The following is an 18,786-nucleotide window of genomic DNA, read 5'->3' as shown; positions in this document are numbered from 1 at the left end:
TCTAGAAAGTCGCCTCAGTACAACAGAGGCTACATTAGCATAACAATAACAGGCCACATTGAACAGCCCAGGAAAGATAATGTCAGTTTAGTTTCAGAGGTAGAGGTTTCTCTTTAAAAAGTCTTGATGGCCAGACTCACTGTGGGACATTCAGGCAAAATGTTGGTCAGTCTGGCTCATGGAAAAGCAATTCATGGATAAGCAAGACTCTGTTCCTTTTAAAAGTAATGTTCAAAATGGGGGTTTTGTTGCCTTTGGTTATTTAGTGCTTTCGACATACGTGGTCTAATCTTGTACCCCTAAACCTATTCAAGAAACAATTCTCTTACAGGTTCCCCAGTACCCCGTATTCAAACCCACCCATTATTCATGACCGGGGGATCTGGGGCCCACAGGGTTACAAATTTCTGTTTGAAGATCCAAAGAGAATTGAGCCAGGGTTATCCCAAGACTGACAAAAAAGGCATGAAAGAGTCTTCTAAATGAGGGGAGTATATAGTTGAAAATGTTAGAAGACAGGCCTACGGAGAAGAAAGGAGGCCAGGAATTAAAGTTAAGAACCATAAAAGAAATCTGTCTAATTATAATAAAGAAGGAAGAAAGGGGAAGCAATGGGGTTCTCACAGTGGGGTTGAAATAGCAGGTAGGTTTATTTAATACCTCTGGGCACAACTACTAGGCATAAACATGACCATGAAATATGTTGAAAGTTGCCCACCTCCTCAGATACAGAGGTTTAGTGAAATCAGAATGGACTGCGGGGTCTGGAAGACTTGGCTTAGAGCTCCAGAATGATCTCTCTGTAAAATGGGAATGACATTTATTTTCAGGGTGCTGTGAGACAGTGGATATTAAGCATTAACAAAATGTTTGGGACACAATAAGTGCTCAATAAATGATGGGTAGATTTAAATCAGGATATAAAAGTATATCAAATATAAATAAATATACTTAAAAAATAGGAGAATATCCACGGCAGGATTTTTCCTGCTCTTCGAAGTCAATACTGCTTTCTCATTTTTACTACTGAGAGATAAAAAGAGAGAGAAATTTTGCTTAAGTAGACTTGTTTTAGTTAATTCAGCAAACATTTATTATAAACCCCTACTACAATATTTCCCTGAAAATAAGACTGGGTCTTATATTAATTTTTACTTCAAAAGACGCATTAGGGCCTATTTTCAGGGGATGTCTTATTTTTTCAGGTACAACAATTTACATTTACTCAAATACAGTCATGTCATCTTCATCTGGAACATCGTCATAACACACTAAACGTGTCCATCTGGCTGACGATCTTAACTAGGGCTTATTTCTGGGATAGGTCTTATTTTCAGGGAAACGCGGTCTGTCTGAGGCAAGATTTCAGTCCTCCCCAGAGTCCAAGGAGGGGCTAGTCTCAAATTACATCAAGTATATAAGCCCCCTAATTGACTTGGTGAGATAGTGGGATACTATGAAGAGCAGAGCTGCAGGCTTGGGAATTACTGACCCAGAAATCTGTGAACTTGGTGGCAGTAAAAGTCAGCCAGCAGGCTTTTAGAACGACTGTTCTAGTACCTACCCATGCATGTGGCTGAATAGATATGTTGTATTTCTCACTGGGCTGCTGATCAATCATTTTAGAGAGTAACTGAAGTGCCTACCTCCACCAGAACCCTCTTCCTCGTGTCCAAATAAAAACTACCTACCCATCTTTCAGTACCTGGTCCTCGTTTGAATACTTACTGCATTTCCATTACCACATAGTTTAGTGCTTCATTGTATAACATTATTTTATATTTGATTAATATGTAGTTGTCAACATCACCCCAAATGCATTGTCTACCTCGTGAGGACAGGTACTACTTATATTTGGCATCTTTAATCTCTAAAATAATACTTAGAAAATGAATAATAAGAGCAAATAAAATAGTTCTTGATGGATTACACATGACTCATGCATCTGCTTCCACAGTCGAACTTTGAGATTTCTCTGAGTGGTTATTTGCTTACTATCTCCCTAACTGGACTATGCGCTCCTTGAGGGCAGGGAGCAGTTCTCTTTTTGCTCACTGTTTGTAGTGAGTTGAATAGTGTTCCTCCTCCCCAATTCATTTCCACCCAGAACCTCAGAATGTGATCTTATTGGGGAAATAGGGTCTTTGCAGATGCACAAGGTAAGGACTGAGAAGAGCTCATACTGGATTAGGGTGAGTCATAAATTCAACACAAGTGTCTTTATCAGAGACAGGAAAGGACACACAGAGACAGAGAGAAGAAAGTGATGTGAAGACAGAGGCTGAGATTGGAATGATGCATCTAACAAGCCAAGGAACACCAAGGATTGTCACCAAATCACCAGAAGCTAGGAGAGAGGTATGGAACAGATTCTCCTTCAGTCTCTGAAAGAAACCAATCCTGTTGAGCCTTGATTTTGGACTTCTGACCTTTTAAACTGTGAGAGAATACATTTCTATTGCTTTAAGCCACCCAGTTAGTGGTCATTTGTTTCATCAGTCTTAGGAAAGAAATACACCATTTTACCCCTAGTCTTTAACAAAGTTCCAGGCCCAAAGCAAGGGTTCAATAATTATCTTTGGGAGGAAGGAAGGTAGGTTGATTCTTCCCCTTCCTGTGTATCTGTTCCTAATTTACTGTTTCTCTAAGTGTAATTCATACACTCACTCTTTGAGAATCACTCAAGTGCTTATTAAAAATGCAAATTTCCAGGACCACCCCACACCAGCGGCATCAAATTCTCAGGGGCTGTAATATGCTCCCATGGCAGGTCTTGCACTCATGAAAATTTTTGAACTGGTGCTCTTTTTTATTATAATTCTCAAGACTCTTTGAATTGTATCAAAGACATTTCTCTAGCCCTTGTGGACAAGGCACCTGGTGGGAGGAAGCTTGGCTCCTTGCAGGAGGTGTGAGGCTGACCTCCTCATTAACGCAGCTGGGAATTTCTGCAGCAGAATGCTCCAGCTGTCAAGTTCCTTTTTTCCTTGAGGACACACCTGGCTGCTTGACGTGACCCCCCCATTCCTGTCTAGAGGTGAGGTTCTCATTGTGGTAACAGTTTCTTTAAGAAAAGAATCAAAGTTAGAATGAGACACATGTAGAATCCCTCCATTCTAAGGATGATTTTCCCCAAACGGTAATACACCCATAGGATTACCCACAACGTTTTGCAGATTTCTAACTTCCAACTTCAACCACATTTCACCTTTGAAAAAACTTGTCTCTCAAAAGATAGGTGACAGTTTATTACAAACAGGCTATTTTGTGTTCCATATTCATCACCCATTTATGACTTTCTCATCCAATTTGCTGAGTCCTCAAATCAAAACACATAGCAGGCTGCAAGCTCAAATTGGCATCTGCAAATCAAGCTGTGCACTTTCTGCTGTGCGCCTCCCTCCAGGAACTCTCAGAGACCTGCAGTTGTCATTCGCGTGGGTGTGAACAGCTCTCTGGGCCCTGTGGCAGGGCCAGCTTATTCTTCCAGACGTCTTTCTTCTCTATGATTTTTTAATCCTGTTACTCAGGATGCCTCTTTCCTGCGCACCTGAAAGAACAACCCAAAACTCAAAATAAGAATTGGGATGGCTAGTTCTGCCCTTTGCATTAAGTCTAGGAAGATTTGTGAGCTTGTCAGGAGAGATTTGTTGCAAAAGCCAAGTGAATCATGGAGTGAGAGTGGATATTGAGACAAAGAGGCAGAGGAGAATGAAAGGGAAGTATAATAGAACATGTAGACACACTCTGAGGTATTCTGAGGGGTGTTCTGTATGCTGTATTAAACCTCTGGGTTTGAATAATAAACTACACGGGAAACTCCTTGTATAACAGAATCAGCCAGACACTCCAGAGTTTGAAGTGAATTTGAAGTAATATTTCCACCAAAAGTAAAGTTTATCTAGCTCCTACCAATGTTTTTTCCATCTGCAAATCAAACACCATCCATCCTTGTCACACTGCCTCTCAAAGTCACCTTTAGCTCGCCCTTCCTTACTCTCCCCCAATCCTATAAAATGTCTGTCAGAAATTACCATCAATTATTTCTATGAAACATTGGTCCCATATGTCTCTTTCCTGAGGCTGGCCCAAATGCTCTGGGTCAGCCAAATGGCTCTTGTAACTTTTTGACCTTTTGTCATATTTGTTGCATGTACCATTCTTTTGAGAATTTAATCATCTTCAGCTTGTCACTCATCCAGGCCTAAGAACTTGGACATGTCTGACTCATTGCCTTACTCTTCCTCTTTTTCACTCCTATTACCAAGCCCCTTCCTCCCTCTTCATTATCCTCATCCCTACTGACAAGAGAAAAATTTTGAGATGTTCTAAATTAAATTCCAGTGCCTGGAGAGTGAGAGAAAGAGACAGGAATAATTAACCAATATAATAGCTGTGGGATAGTTATAAAAAAAAGACTGCTCACGTTCCTGGATGGATGTTGGAGCTTTGAATCAACCTCCAGCCCCCTATTAGCAAACTGCTAGACACCACCACGTCCTGCATAGACATGAACTTTCCGGATTGTTGCCTGTAACCAATCAAACGATGTAAACATTTCTTCCTTACAGACTGTGCACCTATCGTAGAACTGCCCCTGGCTCACCCTCTCCCACTCCCCTTATCTGTAACCAAGGTCAATTCTTTCAAAGCGACTTACATCTTTCTTCCCCAAAACACAATGTGTGAAAGTGCCCATCAACTCCGGGACGGCAGACATGTTTATCTTTTCTACTTAGCCCTGCTGATGGTGGTTTAAGCTTCCTGCCCCAGGTCCTGGGTCCTTTCCTGGCTAGCACATGGCTCAAGAAACCCTTTCTTTTAAAGTGGCTTTCAGACATGGAAGTTTTCTTGTTTAACACAACACTCATCAGAACCTTCACACCTGAATTTTTGTTACAGCTGCCTGGATATTGCCTTTGGAGACTGGGAAAAGTCCTGCCATGGGTTTTCTTTTTATTTTTTTTTAAAGGTATAATATTTTTAATAGTTTTACCAGCTAATAATAAAAGTAGCTACTATTTATTGAGCACCAAATGGTTCCAGACATGAGGCTAGCACAGCATAGACATGAATTTAGCAGATCTGATGTTGAGACAGGAATCAGAATTTTTAGAAAGCACTCCAGTGGGAATCACTCATCTAAACAGACTGCTATACACTGTGGGCAACTCTGAAATACATGCTTTTATCTATTTGATGGGGTAAAGAAACCATTGAGTTTTTTTTTGTTTGTTTGTTTGTTTTTGCATTTTTTATGTTGTTCTGAATCAGTTCTTTGTTCTAATAAGAAAATATTTTATTGCTTTTAAAACGTTTTGGCTTTATACCACAGCATTGTTTTTTGGTTTGTTTTTCTTTGTTTTTGTTTTTTAATGTTCCTTCTTCCCTATCACCATTATTAAAGACTGGGTATTGACTCTAATGGCTACTCTGCAGATAAACAAGGGGTACATTATGGTGTAAAGTACATGAGGGAAAGATTTATAATCATACTGCTTTTGGACTGGAAAAGCTTTTAGAGATCTCATGGCCTTAGAATTTTAGTTAGAAGGTATATTATTCATCACAACTTCCGATTTGAGAAAAGTTAGACAAAAGTAATACATGATATAAATACGATGGGTAGCTAAGTGAAGAGCAATATAGGCACTAAGCTATCAACAGGTACTAAGAGAACAATGAAGAGCTGATTTTCCTGGCAAGGACTGAAGTGGAAAAGTGTGACTCGTTTTGTCCAATGGAATGTGGATAAAGAAACTTATGTCACTTTCGGTTAGAGGCTTTAATTATCATGTCTTCTTTTCCTGGGTCAACAATCATGGAAATATGTGACAAAATGGAGCCTCTATCAACCTTGGCCACTGCGTGACTAGGATGAACAGATTTCTCCTAGTGGTACATATAAGCTACCGGGATTAGGAGGTTGTTGCCACAGGGAAATTCTGGCCTATCCTGACCAACGTATTACTCTTCTCCTGGTTTTCTAAACTGGACCAATTCACTGATGGTAATGAGGATGATGATGATAGTGATGATGATGATGATGATGATGATGATGATGATGGCAACAATTAACATTTATTGAGAGCTTACCGTGGTCCCAACACTGTGCTAAGTGCTTTATAAGTTTTATGCCGTTTAACTTTTGTAACCTCATGAGAAATGTGCTCTTATGAGCCTCATTTTATAGATAAGAAAACTGAGGTACAGAATGTTTAAATTAGAAGTCCAAGAGCCTATCAGAATTAAGTTTGAGAACAGGCTCAATTCCTGGCATTCTGATTCCAGAACTTGCCTCCTTAACCATTAAACTGCTTCAACTAGTCCATAAATCAAAAAGTGCTAATTCCCCAAAGTATGTTCTACAAAATACTAGCCTTGGGAATATGAACTAACATTATGTAAGAAGTGGTTTGACTTTTGTTTTAAATATGTTTATGAAACACCAAGTTAAGCAAAATAAAGCATTTTTTAAAGTCTTAGAACTTCTTGATGTTTTTAGGATCTGCTTGATCCTTTAAAATCTCTGCTTGAACTTGTTTTCATTCTCATTTGCCTGGCCTCAGGTTTCTTGTTCCACATCTACACACCTGTTTATAGCCCTATAAGGAGTAGTAATCCTCTCCATTCCCTGCTGTTGATTTGAACCTCAACATTCCTATGTGATTTCATTTTGCTGGCTCCTTGGCCCTGTGCATCTCCTGTTTGGGGTTAAGAATTTTTGAGGAGAGCCTTCTATTTTACAATTTTTAGGTCCGTGTGTTTATTATTTAGCCTACCCCACTGGTGTATAGACAAATAAATAATGCAATAAGAATTTTTTCTGACCTTTTTTCCAATTATTTTCCCTTATATAATCCCAGAAGCTTCTCTCATTGCTATTTTTTCCATTGAGATCATTCAAAGTTTCCAAATTTTTATCACTTCCTTCTACATATTCCATTTGAAACTCTCTAAAGCATGTCCAGCTAGTCTTTCATCAAATATGGTTTTCCCTATTTTCATGAGTTATGGGTGATTTAAAAATCTGATAGTGGCAGTTAGAATTTTAGGAATGGATTTTATATAGTCTGGGGTCATGCAGTAATTTTCCAGTAAGAAAGACTAAAAATTCATCTTTAAAAAGTCGATATTTTTTAGAAAGACCACTCTTGCCTATAGTGTAAGAGGAGGATATAACTTTTACATGACTTGCATCAGGATTCAGAGATCTAGAGGAATCTGACTCAAATAAAAGAAAGAAAGGAAGAAAAAAGAAAACAAAACAAAAGAAAAACCTTAGCAAGTTCTGGGTGCTGTAGGGCAAGTCAAGTTTTTATATCTCTTTGAAGATTTGGTGAATGCTATCAAATTTTTCTCCATAAAACTACTCTGACCTTCGTCCATGACAAATGTTGCTCCTCTCTGACCCCCGAGGTCCATTCACCTATCCCTTAGGTGAAGAATGCCTGATAAAAAAGGAAAGGATGATATAAATTGTGTTATAAATAAATATCAACATCATGAGCACATTGTTTTCCTGAAATAGTGAAATGAGGCCAGACTATACCCCCCTATACAGAAGAGGACTAAGAATCTCGTGCTGTTTCCAGTCTGTGTCTGGCAATCAACATGTTCTCAGCCACACTGGGGAATATGAAATAGCTAAGTCAATGTTTGAAAGCTATTTTATTCCTAAGGTAATGTTTTTTAAAAGTAATTTGACAAAACCATGCAAGTAGTAATCTATTTTTACAATTCTAAACCAAATGCTCCACTAATCTGAAATATTAAAAACAACCCTGCTCTCTTCCCGCCCATTGAAATCTTGTTCCTTATAAATATCACCAGAAGAGAATATATCTGGGTTAAATGTAAACATCACCATGCTTTCCTAGTGTTGCAATTTGAAATAGCCACTTTTCTGCCATTGAAAATCACTGATTATTCAGAGCTAGTTATAGAGAGCAAAATATCTATGTGATTGCATGGTTTCAATTATCATCATCTTAATGCTGTGCACAAAGGCTGATTACCTTCCATTTTGCACTTCTTGTTAAAATTAGGTTAATAAGAGACTTCACAAGGATATTCTCCTCCTCCTCCTCACATAGAATATTTGTTGGAAATGCAATGCAATAATTAAAACTAGTTTACTGTTTAAAAAGATTTAGCCTATTGTACAATTTTGTAGTGGTTGACAATATATCATCATTAATATGTTTATTGATTAAAACACTTACTTTTATGAGGCAAATTTTGTTTTCTTATAGACTATATCTAGTGCTGGTTTCAGTGAGAGTTGAGTTCAGCAATCTAGAGCTGCAATCAGCCTAAGACTGACTGACTTAAAGTTATCATTTTCTATCTATATGTGCTGAGTGGTAATCAATTAGAACTTTGTATTTCATCTCCAGCTTTGTAGGGAACATAAGTTATTTAGGGTGGCTTTTCTGGAATTAGTGACTTCCTCATTTAAAAAAAATACATACATATATATATATATATACACACATATATATATATGTATATGTATATATATATGGTTTTCTTTTTCATAAGCATTCAATAGGCAGGAGAACAGAGTGAGGAGCAAAAAATATAATTGATATAAGTAATATGTTTCTTGATAGAGAAGCAGGGGTTGGTGGACAAATGAGCAGTAAAATCAGAGGTGGGTTTTTATTTATAATCTTGAACTTCTTTCCTTTAGCCACACCAGAATCTCCCTCTCTTAAAATGAGTGATTAAGCCTGATTACTATGAAAACTCTCCAGTTCTACCATGTTTCCCCAAAAATAAGACCTACCCAGACAATCAGCTCTAATGAGTCTTTTGGAGCAAAAATTAATGTAAGACAGGGTCTTATTTTACTATAATATAAGACCGGGTCTTAAATAAAACCAGGAATCCTATTAATTTTTGCTCCAAAAGACCCATTAGAGCTGATTGTCTAGCTAGGTCTTTTTTGGGGGGAAACAAGGTATGACATTCTCGAGAGTAGCAAGATCCCCAGAACGGAAACATACAGAAATGGAAGAGAGAAAAGAGGATACTTTTTTTTTTTTTTTTTTTTTACGTTTAATCACTCTTTCATAATATATAAGCAAAATCCTTACAAGCTATTGACTTTGAAGGATAGGCTTACACTACTACTACCGGGGAGTGATGTGAGGCAACTGAGAGTTAATAAAAGTAATGAGAAGTCTGCATTTCCTTTGAAAATATTCCCTATTGTGATTTGATGTATGAAATTTGTGTTATAATTGGAAGCAAATGAAATCTTTGGGCAGTTAAGAAAGTTTTGGGGGTTATAACTGGATTAATATAATATGCTGTCTTAGTTCCAACTGCTACAGCAAAATACCATAGACTGGGTGGTTTAAACAACAAAGATATATTTCTCACAGTTTTGGAGGCTGGGAGTCCAAGATTATGGTGTCAGCAGATTCAGTGTCTGGAGAAGGCCATCTTCCTTGTTTGCAGAAGGCTGCTTCTTTCGAGTCTTCACATGGCAGAAAGAAAAAGCAAGGGCTCTCATCTCCTCTTCTTATAAGGTTACTAATCCTGTGCAGGTGGCTCCATCCTCATGACCTCATCTAATTCTAATTACAACCTCCAAATACCATTACTTTGGAGTTAAGGCTTCAACATATGAATGGTAGGGGGTGGGGACACATTCAGTTCATAGCATTTGTTAATTCTACTTCTCTGTTATCCACGGAATGCTTACCTATGGGTACATGCAAAGCACTACTGTTCACCTAGCGACAGCTACCTGCAGGTATAGCATTGGTATTATTAGAGATCTCTTACATGCTTTCTTTGTGGCACATTCAACATCAACTATTCAGTCCCAAAATAATGAACTATAGTCCTATTGAATAATTTGACTGTTGGGGCTGAGTGCACACATTTTATTATTTACTACAAAAGCCCAGTAGTTTTAGGTGCACACTCAAATGATACAGAATATGATCTATACCCCTATTTTATTTTTCCAGGAGTTAAAGACACCTTGAATTTTTATGATACACTGCGCCATGCTAGGAAAAAGAAGGGAGAAGAGGGGTCATGTATTTTTAAAATAATAATGAATGAAGCATTTCATCTGTAAAGGCATGTAGATTTTTTTCAAAATTAAATATTCATTTAACATCTCAGTAGACTTAAAAATATGTTTGCCTATTCACTCAATGTACTTGTATGACTCCATCCTAAGGGTATTATCTAAAACACGAAATAAACTTTACATTTAGATGTTCATGGTAACATTATTTATAACAGCAAAACACTGGAAATGTTATAAATATATAACTATAGGTAAATGGATGTGTTAGGAATTACACGTTTGTTGTGATATTCTGCATAGTCATAATAATATACATCACAATATTAAAAATAGGGAAAATTATTTTAAAATAGCATTAAGTGAAAGCAAGAGAATTGCAAAGTTGCACAACTAGCATCACTACCATTGTGTACTGCAAACCCTGGCAGAGAAAAGCAATGGAAAGACATGTACCTTAATGTTGGCAGTGGTCAGTTATGTTTGGGTGGTGGGATGACAGAGGATTAGGTGATGAAACTACTGCTTTCTTCTAATTTTCTGAATTTCACACATTTTCCATAACATTTATTTCAGTTAGGTTGAAAAATATAAACATTCCATTTAGACTTTTATTTGAGTCTCTCCAGTTCTCAGCAAAGGAAACCAATTTTAAGCTCAAGGTCCTCTGCACAGGCTGCATGCATCCCAGCATCTGAATCCTCACATCCCCCTAAACCGCTTAGCCCAAAAGCTGGCTCTGCCAGTGCTTACCCACCCCCCCAGGCTTTCTGCTCAGCAGCGCCTGCCCCCCTTCCTCTGGGAGCTGGAGAGGAGCAGAATCACAGAACTTTCTCCCTGAGCCTGCACCCTTCCCCCCAGAGTCCTGGAGTGACTTTCTCCACTTCTTTCTTGATTTCCCTTCTGCATCTTCTCTGCATTCTCATTCCAAGGCCAGATGGCTGAGTTTCTGAAGCATTCACATATTTCTCTGCTGACTTATAACTGTTTAAAACCCATCACCCACACCTCCCTGGTAAACAGGTTTCTGCCACAGCAGGCTGCCTGGTGGGATTTGGCAAGTGTGGGGAGGGTGGGGTAGGCGAAACTCTCCAAAGGGAAATTGGCCAATACCCTAGTCCGCTTTACTTCATTCATTTGGAACACTTGGAAAGCACAGAGAGCGCTTAATGAGGACCCATTAAAGTCAAATCTGGGTTGTTTTAAACAACTCAGTTTTGTTAAGCCTGGTTCAGCAATTCAGAATTTGATAAGTAGATTTGCAGTTTTGGCCTCAAAAATAGATATTGCTCATGTCAAAATAACCCACAGATAAAATACTTCACAGAGAGTTATTTCACATGGACTTAGGTAACGTTGTAGCTGATAATTTGATTTGGCTACGGGTGAACCTAGAAAATATGAAAAGAAACATGCAGTCCTTCAAAACAGATGAGAACAAAACGTATGCGTCATGCCTTTGGTTTGGCTTCAGAATCTCCAAAAATAAACTGAACCTGCTCTGCGCAAGTCACTATTCAAGAACTGGTGAATGAATAATGTGAATATATACAGACTCCATGTCCTCAGATGATACTATAATGGGGAAAACTATACAAATAAAACAATTCCGTTAAAATTATGATAATACGTATCAAATATTTTCTACAAAGCTTGGCATAGAGTAGTGGCTCAACAAACTTCCTTTCCCCTACCCACTATGTGTCTCAAACTGAACATCCCTTAGGATGCTTTTAGCTTCAGTGAAGTAGTTCTAACAAGGACAATTCACTGTATCTTATAACAAGAAGTCTGAAGGGAAAGCAGTTCTCTATAAGGTTCATCAGTGTCCAGATGGAAAAAAATATAAATTACTGTAGATTTTTTAAACAGAGGGACTTTGATACAATGAATTGATCACCAAGGTGTTGGAAGGGCTAGAGAAGCAAAGGGGTGGCCTCTTAAGTGTTCTTGCAGATAAAGCTGCTGGAGCAACACAGCAGCAGAGGGAAATGCTCAGTTTCTCTGATTCCATCTTGTTTAAGCCTGTGTTTTTCCCAAGGCCTTCAGGTTAATAGCTCCTGCTTTGTCTTGCATATAGTCATACTAATCATTAGAGGAATTCTTCTTGGGGCTTGAGTTTTACAAAACCAGCCCCTCACACCTTCCCTTCCCTTGATATAAAAGAAGGCTGACCTCTGTACTTTCTTAAGATGGATTCCAGGAACTACTAAGGCTTCTGTTAGTGCCTTTTCAATCAATAAACCTTTCCTTACACCAAACTCTGATGTTTTGAGTTTTGGCCTTTCGAAGCGTGTCAGGCACACAGACTTTGGATTGGTAACACCACTGCTGCTGTTGGATCCAACATTGATGCTGCTAAGCCAGAAACCAGGGGCTTGTGGTCCCTTGGAAACCACTGGGGTCCCCAGCCACCTGCAGTTGTCTGCAGCTGCTAGTGTAAGAGACAACAGTTGCCTGCGTTCTCCAACTGCTGTTAATGCTTGAGCCAGAAACGAAAGAATGAATTCTGTCTTCTCTTTCCTCCATCCAGTCTTGTGCAAGTTCCTTGTCATTAACAGAAACCAGTTGGCAAGGGAGGTGGGAAATGCCGTTTCCAGGATTTTTGCCCCCCTCCTATAAAAAGAAGGACACAGAAAGATTAGAGTGGGACTAAAAAACAACAGGAAGTATCTGGTGGAGCTGGATAATTCAGGAGTTGAATAACATCAGGAGGGACAAATGTCCTTTTGTCTTCCTCCTCTCCCATCCTCAGGGATGTATGGCTTGTGCTTTAGGCCTCGGACACTTCAAGATAGCTAAATGTTGTAAGCAACATTCGAAGGCAGAAAAGGGAAATGTCGCTTTCTAGTGTTCTTTTTAAAGAGTGACATAAACTCCCAGCTGACTTGTTCTGCCATGTCATTGGCTAGATAATGTAATATAAACTTTCTTAAACAAATTACTAGCAAGGGTTAAAAAAAATAAACTCCATAGTAATCTAATGAATAATTATATAACGTCATGTTATCTTGTGGTAACAAGATTAATTTATTAATTATAAATTTTTAAAATATACTGCAACATTTTATAATCCTGTTTTGCATTTCTTCATTTTTTAAAAATTATTATAATTTGCATTATGTCACCATATGCTCTAAAAGTAGAAGTGACCTGGCTTCCCTCAGTCTCTGAGAGACCCTGTGGGGAAGCTGGACCAGTCCCGGAGGACTTTATGGAAAAACATGACAATTGGGAATATCTGCAGCTACTTTGGCTGATGATCTGATTCAACCAGTAGAAAGGCAATAAAGCTACCAGGAGAGCATCAACCAGACCAAAAGATTCTCGGGAAATTATGAAATGCCTTTAATGATTTGGTTGTCCACCCTGAATACTGGCATCATTCTGGCAGAATAAGAAGGAATCACAGAGTGAGCTCTTTTATGCCAATAATGAACACAGTGGAAATTGACTTCTTTCCATTCCAGCTGTAGCAGCAGGAGTGGGTTTTGCTGCCAACGAAAAGCTCCATCACAGTTTAGAGTTGAAATAGTGGTCAAATCAAAGGGCAGGGGGCGGCATTTAGTGCAGGCATTACATGTCAAATTGCCAGTCTTATGCCCAAAGCTTTGACCCCTGTGTCACAAACACCCCCTTTGAGATTGTTTACCTCCTTGCAGCCCTTCAATTAATGAACTCTCCACTGGCGCGCTGTAATGTTAACAACTATCACCTGTACATTGGTTTGTAAAGTTCTTTTCCTTTTATATGATCTTATTTAATTGCTACAGCCACTCAGTGAGCTGTCTTTTTACCTGAGCAGAAGTCAAATTCTGAGATGTAACTTGGGTAACATATATAAGCTGTGAAAATGAGAACTGAGTCTATCAAATATCCACCATTGGAAGGAGTTGGGTAAGATACAGTTCTGGCCTTTGGGGGAGTATATTTTGTAGCTGCGGAAATGAGAAATGCAGATAAGGAAGAATATCCAGCAGGCTGTTAGATGTGCTAAGTGAGTGGGTATGTAAGAAAAGTATCACGCAGGTGAGAGAAAGAAAAGTCCATCAATTTATTCAGACTATTCATTTGTTCCTGTTCAAGGTGGAGGTGAATTAAATAATATCTTTGATACCTTTTGGTGCTGACAGATTAGGTTCTGATATACTACCAGGCTCTAGATGACATCATACGATCGCTCTGCATGGTCCGTGCCTAAGGGCAGAATAACAGGACAGGTGCAACTTTCCAATTCAGATATCAGTATAAATACTGTGTCTAAGATAAACCTTAACTCTCCAGGTAATTAAACTGAGATATTTTTCTACGATCACCAAGGAGAATAAGGGAAGCACAGGGATTTAATAATTCCAAGGGAAATACAAGTAGCCAAGTAACAAATGCCATAAAAACACAGACAATCAGAATCTAACTTTTGGAATCTTTCCTCTATTGAACTAAGATGAGCTTCTTTCTCATGTTTGCCACATATGATGGTTAATATTTCTATTTACAGAAACTGACTACTTGATCAATTAAAGGCGGCTTTCAGAGGATGTTTTCCTCTTTTACGAATATCAGCTTATAGTTTATACTGAAGTTATGAAGCTTTTCTGTGTAGAACAAGCCCACACATAATCTCTTCCTACTAATATCAACTCCTAGATCCTTGGTTGTATTTCTGAAATTATCTGTATGAAATTGAGTATGAGACTGATTATTGAAGCTTGTTTGGTCACTAACAATCAGATTATGAGCAGACATGAGCCTCTCACCATAGAAAATATGATAAGGCTATCCCCAAATGCCATTGGGATGCTGAAGGATTGGAATTACAATAGCTGAGTGAACTTGAATGTATCTCAAGTGTCCAACTCTTTTGGGGGAAAGCACCTATTCACTTCTGAAAGCGTTGCTTCCTGAAGTATGGTGCTCTGAATGTCTTCTAGTATGGCTGTTTTGCACCCAAGTCCCCACCCACTGTGCTATGTTCTGTTCTGAAACCATTTGTCTGCAGTTCTGAGAGTGATTAGCATATGTAAGACTTTAAGAATAAGACCTTACCAGCACTACCAATGGAGTAAGTAGATAAGTGATGAGAAAAAAATTGAATAAAAAACTTGCCATGTGTAAAATAGTCTTTAGCAATAGCTAAACAAGCCTATAAACGTGTTCCAACTACTATTTGAAGAAGTAGATCTTCTAAATTCTCTAAATTGTGTGTCTTTTTTTAAAAAAAAAACACAGCAACAAAAATCATTATTGGTTTAAAAAAAAAAGACTTAAGTCAAGACATTTTGTAGTTGGATCAGAGCTTTGCTTTCAGGATTGGTGGCAATGTATGAAGGCACTTTAAACTCTGTTTCGACATTATAGATTTGTGCTTTGAAAATAGCAAATTCAGTGATGATGGCACAATAAATGGTCATTACAGTAATTTTTTTTCTTTGTGTATTTTCAAAGTCAAATAAGAGAAGAAAAATTTCAAATTAAATCTCAACTTGAGCTAAATTAATCCCCAGGGTATTCCTTTCAAGAGCCTCAGGTAAATCAGCTGACTCTGAGCTTTTCCTGGTACTCAGATATGTCAGCCTTGAGCTTGTTTAATCCTTGGTGCTTTAAGGTTAAGGCCAGTGGATGGCCTGTACCTAATTTCAAAGTTTTCTGTACCAACAAAGTAAAACACAAAAAGTGCAGAACAAATGCGTAAGCTGAAAGCTTATATACATTTTAGGATTGATGTTATATACATTTTATACATTGATGTTGCTTATATACATTTTAGGATTTCTTATTATTTATATTTGATTCCAGGATAGGGAGTGAGGCTGGCAGCGACACCAGTAGGATGATTGCACTGCAGAAAGTGCCAGGCCAGGGAAGTCTGAGATATATTTCCCGTGGTGGTCAGTCTCCCAGTGTTACAGAGTAGAGTAGATGTGTGGGCAAGGAATGGATGTGTGGGAAAAGAGGCCCAGGATTGACACAATTTTCCCATTTTTATCTTGGAGGCCGTTTCTCCTTCAGTTAACACTCAATCCACTGCTTACGTACAGAAGCTATGGCTTCAGAGAATCAACAGTCTTATTCAAAATTCCAAGTGATAGTCAGTCACTACATAATCAGTTATTCCTTCCTTACACACTAAAGTTACCTGGAATCAGTGCTAGCAGTTGGCAAGAAATAATGAGAATAATGGAATTGCTTTCATATAATCCAATATCGTTTCCATCTCTTTTTATGTTAACTGGAACCCAAAAAGGAGGGAGAGGTTGACAAAATTTCTGACTCACCCTAGAGTTCTTCAAAGGTCTTTCACTCCCCTCATTACTAGATACATACATCTGTAGGTAAGAAAGGTGTGCTTCTTCAAGTCCTCTGCTTTCTCGTTTTTGGGTCAGAATTCAATTTTGCAAACACAATAAGTGACAGTGAAATGTGGTTGCAATAAAATAATCACTAAACAAGCTGACTCTGACATTTTTTAAGAAACAAATTCTTGTGAAGAGTTGTCTTATATTTGCAGGATGTCAAATAAAATGCAAATGCTATCTTTTGTAATAAAATATGACAAGGAAGGAAATTAAAGACAAACTGCCAATAAATGTGGTTTGTAAAATTTAAGACTTAGTGATGATATAATTTCACTCACATAAACACTCAGCATTCAGTTGTTGGTGAATGGTCTAATTAGAAATTTTTGCTGCAGTCTCTTAAGGGTAACCATTTCTCTCCAGTGAACTGGAAGTAAAGGAAAAGTCTGAAATTTCACCCTGAAGTCCCTTCCTTCTCATATTTCCTATTCTATGTGTTCTTCATTCACACCATTCCTTTCCCCATTTGTTTCCATTTTCTTTACTTGGAACTTCTATTGTCCTAAATTCCTGAATTTCGACCACATCCTGGACACTGGCTTTAATTAAGGGTCGGTGGTTCATCACAAAAACATGTTTTCAGTTAGAACATGATATGTTTTAGTTGTTGTTCTTAGTATCTCATCCCAACCTTCACTTCTTCAGAAAAATCTTTCTTTATTTCCTAATCTAACTCAAAGCTCCATTATCTATCTATACTGTGTACTTTTCATTCATATCGCCTTTCAGAGTTGTAACTTTACATTTATTTATATTATCCCTTGTTTAATGACAGACTTCCACACTAGCCCTAAGCTCAATGTATGGGCAGGGTGCATGTCTATTTTTGTTTTCTATTACATTCCTAGGGCCTAGCACATAGTAGGTTCTCAAACAATATTCATTTAGTGAATGAATAAACTAGAAAACTCTTGCTGTGTGTAACATTTACTGTCTAACAAGCATCCCAAGCCAAGAAGTTCAAAACTGAAATCTCCATCTTCCCTTCCAAACCCTTTTCTTGTGTGGTTTTCTCTATTTTGGCAAATGGCAACTCAGTTTTCCTTTTCCTCAGACCCAAATCCTTTGTGTCACTTTTGATCCTATGTATTTTCATATATCACATGTCCAATTCATCAGCAAAGCCAGTTAGTTAACTCTACCTTCAAAATTCTGTTTATCCAGAATTCAACCCCTTTGCCCATGTCCACTGCTAACCTTCTAGTCTAATCCACTATCGTCTCTGGCTGGGTTAGTGCAATGGCCTCCTCACTGCTCTCCCTTCTTGTGCCCTTGCCTCTCTGTATTTATTTTCCACATAGCAGATTATTCTTTGGAAACATCAATCAAGTCATATTACTCCTCTCTCAAATCCTCCAATGATTTTCCGCATCAGTCATGGTTAAAGTCCCAATGAAGACCTGCGAGGCCCTACACAGTCTGGTCTGTGACAATGGAGACATTGCTCGGTTATGTTCTCTGCTATATCAGTAATGCATAGAAGAGGCAATGGCACAAAGCAGATGTTTGATCAATATTTGTTGACTGAATCTGTGTAGCCATAGCCAGAGGCTATGTCATTTAAAATAGGACTCTGCTTTTTGAACTGGGACCCTACGTTTCCATTTTGTACTGGGCTCCACAAATTCTGTATTTGATCCTGATCACGCGGGTTCACTTCTGGTGCTCTTGTCAGCTTTGGTCCTTCTCACTGCAAAACCACCTTCCTTCTTGGCCTGGCTACTTTTTCCCCTCATCCTTCAAGATAGCTAGGTCAGCATCTCTTTCCAGAAGAGAGTTCCCCTGACCCCAAAGCACCCTATGCATTTCTTCACCACAGTGCTCAAAATAGATAGATAGGTAGATGATAGATAGATAGATAGATAGATAGATAGATAGATAGATAGATGATAGATGATAAATAGATAAAATTTAAAAAATAAAAAAGTACTCTCTGACTCTTAAAGGAAAACAGACCCTATCTAATATACCCTTTAGTTAACTCATACTAAGAGTGTTCAATACATAGCATGACGTTATGAACTTTTGTTCTAAGTCCTGCTTTAGAAAAACATGCATAATAATATTTGTCTTGTGAGGTCAAGTTTAACTGGTTAAGAAAATCATTACTGACATCAATATTAGGGCAAAAACCGTTCAACAGCATACTATGTCATAAGGCTGACTATTGTGGTGGACTGAATTTAGAATTAAAAAATTTAGAATTAGAAAAAAAAATTCTTCCACTTTGTAATTTAGTCTGTTTTCATGCACTAGAACAAATGCTAAGTGTGGTGGTGATTTTGTGACATTTTCAGGTAGTAGAAATCATAATATATTTTTGGTGGGGAGTTTTCTTTTGTTAAGGCTTTTGACAATCAGCAAATCATTAAATCTACA

The 18,786-nt window shown here is 38.1% G+C and overlaps 1 long non-coding RNA gene across 1 annotated transcript in view; it reads right to left on the bottom strand.

The window, feature by feature from the left end:
• Positions 1-9,509: 9,509 nt before the first annotated feature.
• LOC141571336 (uncharacterized) overlaps positions 9,510-18,786 on the bottom strand; it is a 518,221-nt gene continuing 508,944 nt past the window's right edge. Inside the window, exon 7 of the long non-coding RNA XR_016019140.1 lies at positions 9,510-12,667. This is a non-coding gene — a long non-coding RNA (uncharacterized LOC141571336). The remainder of the gene's footprint in view (positions 12,668-18,786) is intronic.

Source organism: Rhinolophus sinicus, chromosome 16 (genome assembly GCF_057876585.1).
Source record: "Rhinolophus sinicus isolate RSI-liver-muscle chromosome 16, RSI-T2T, whole genome shotgun sequence".
Taxonomy (NCBI): Eukaryota; Metazoa; Chordata; class Mammalia; order Chiroptera; family Rhinolophidae; genus Rhinolophus; species Rhinolophus sinicus.
This window is presented reverse-complemented; position numbering and strand designations above follow the sequence as displayed.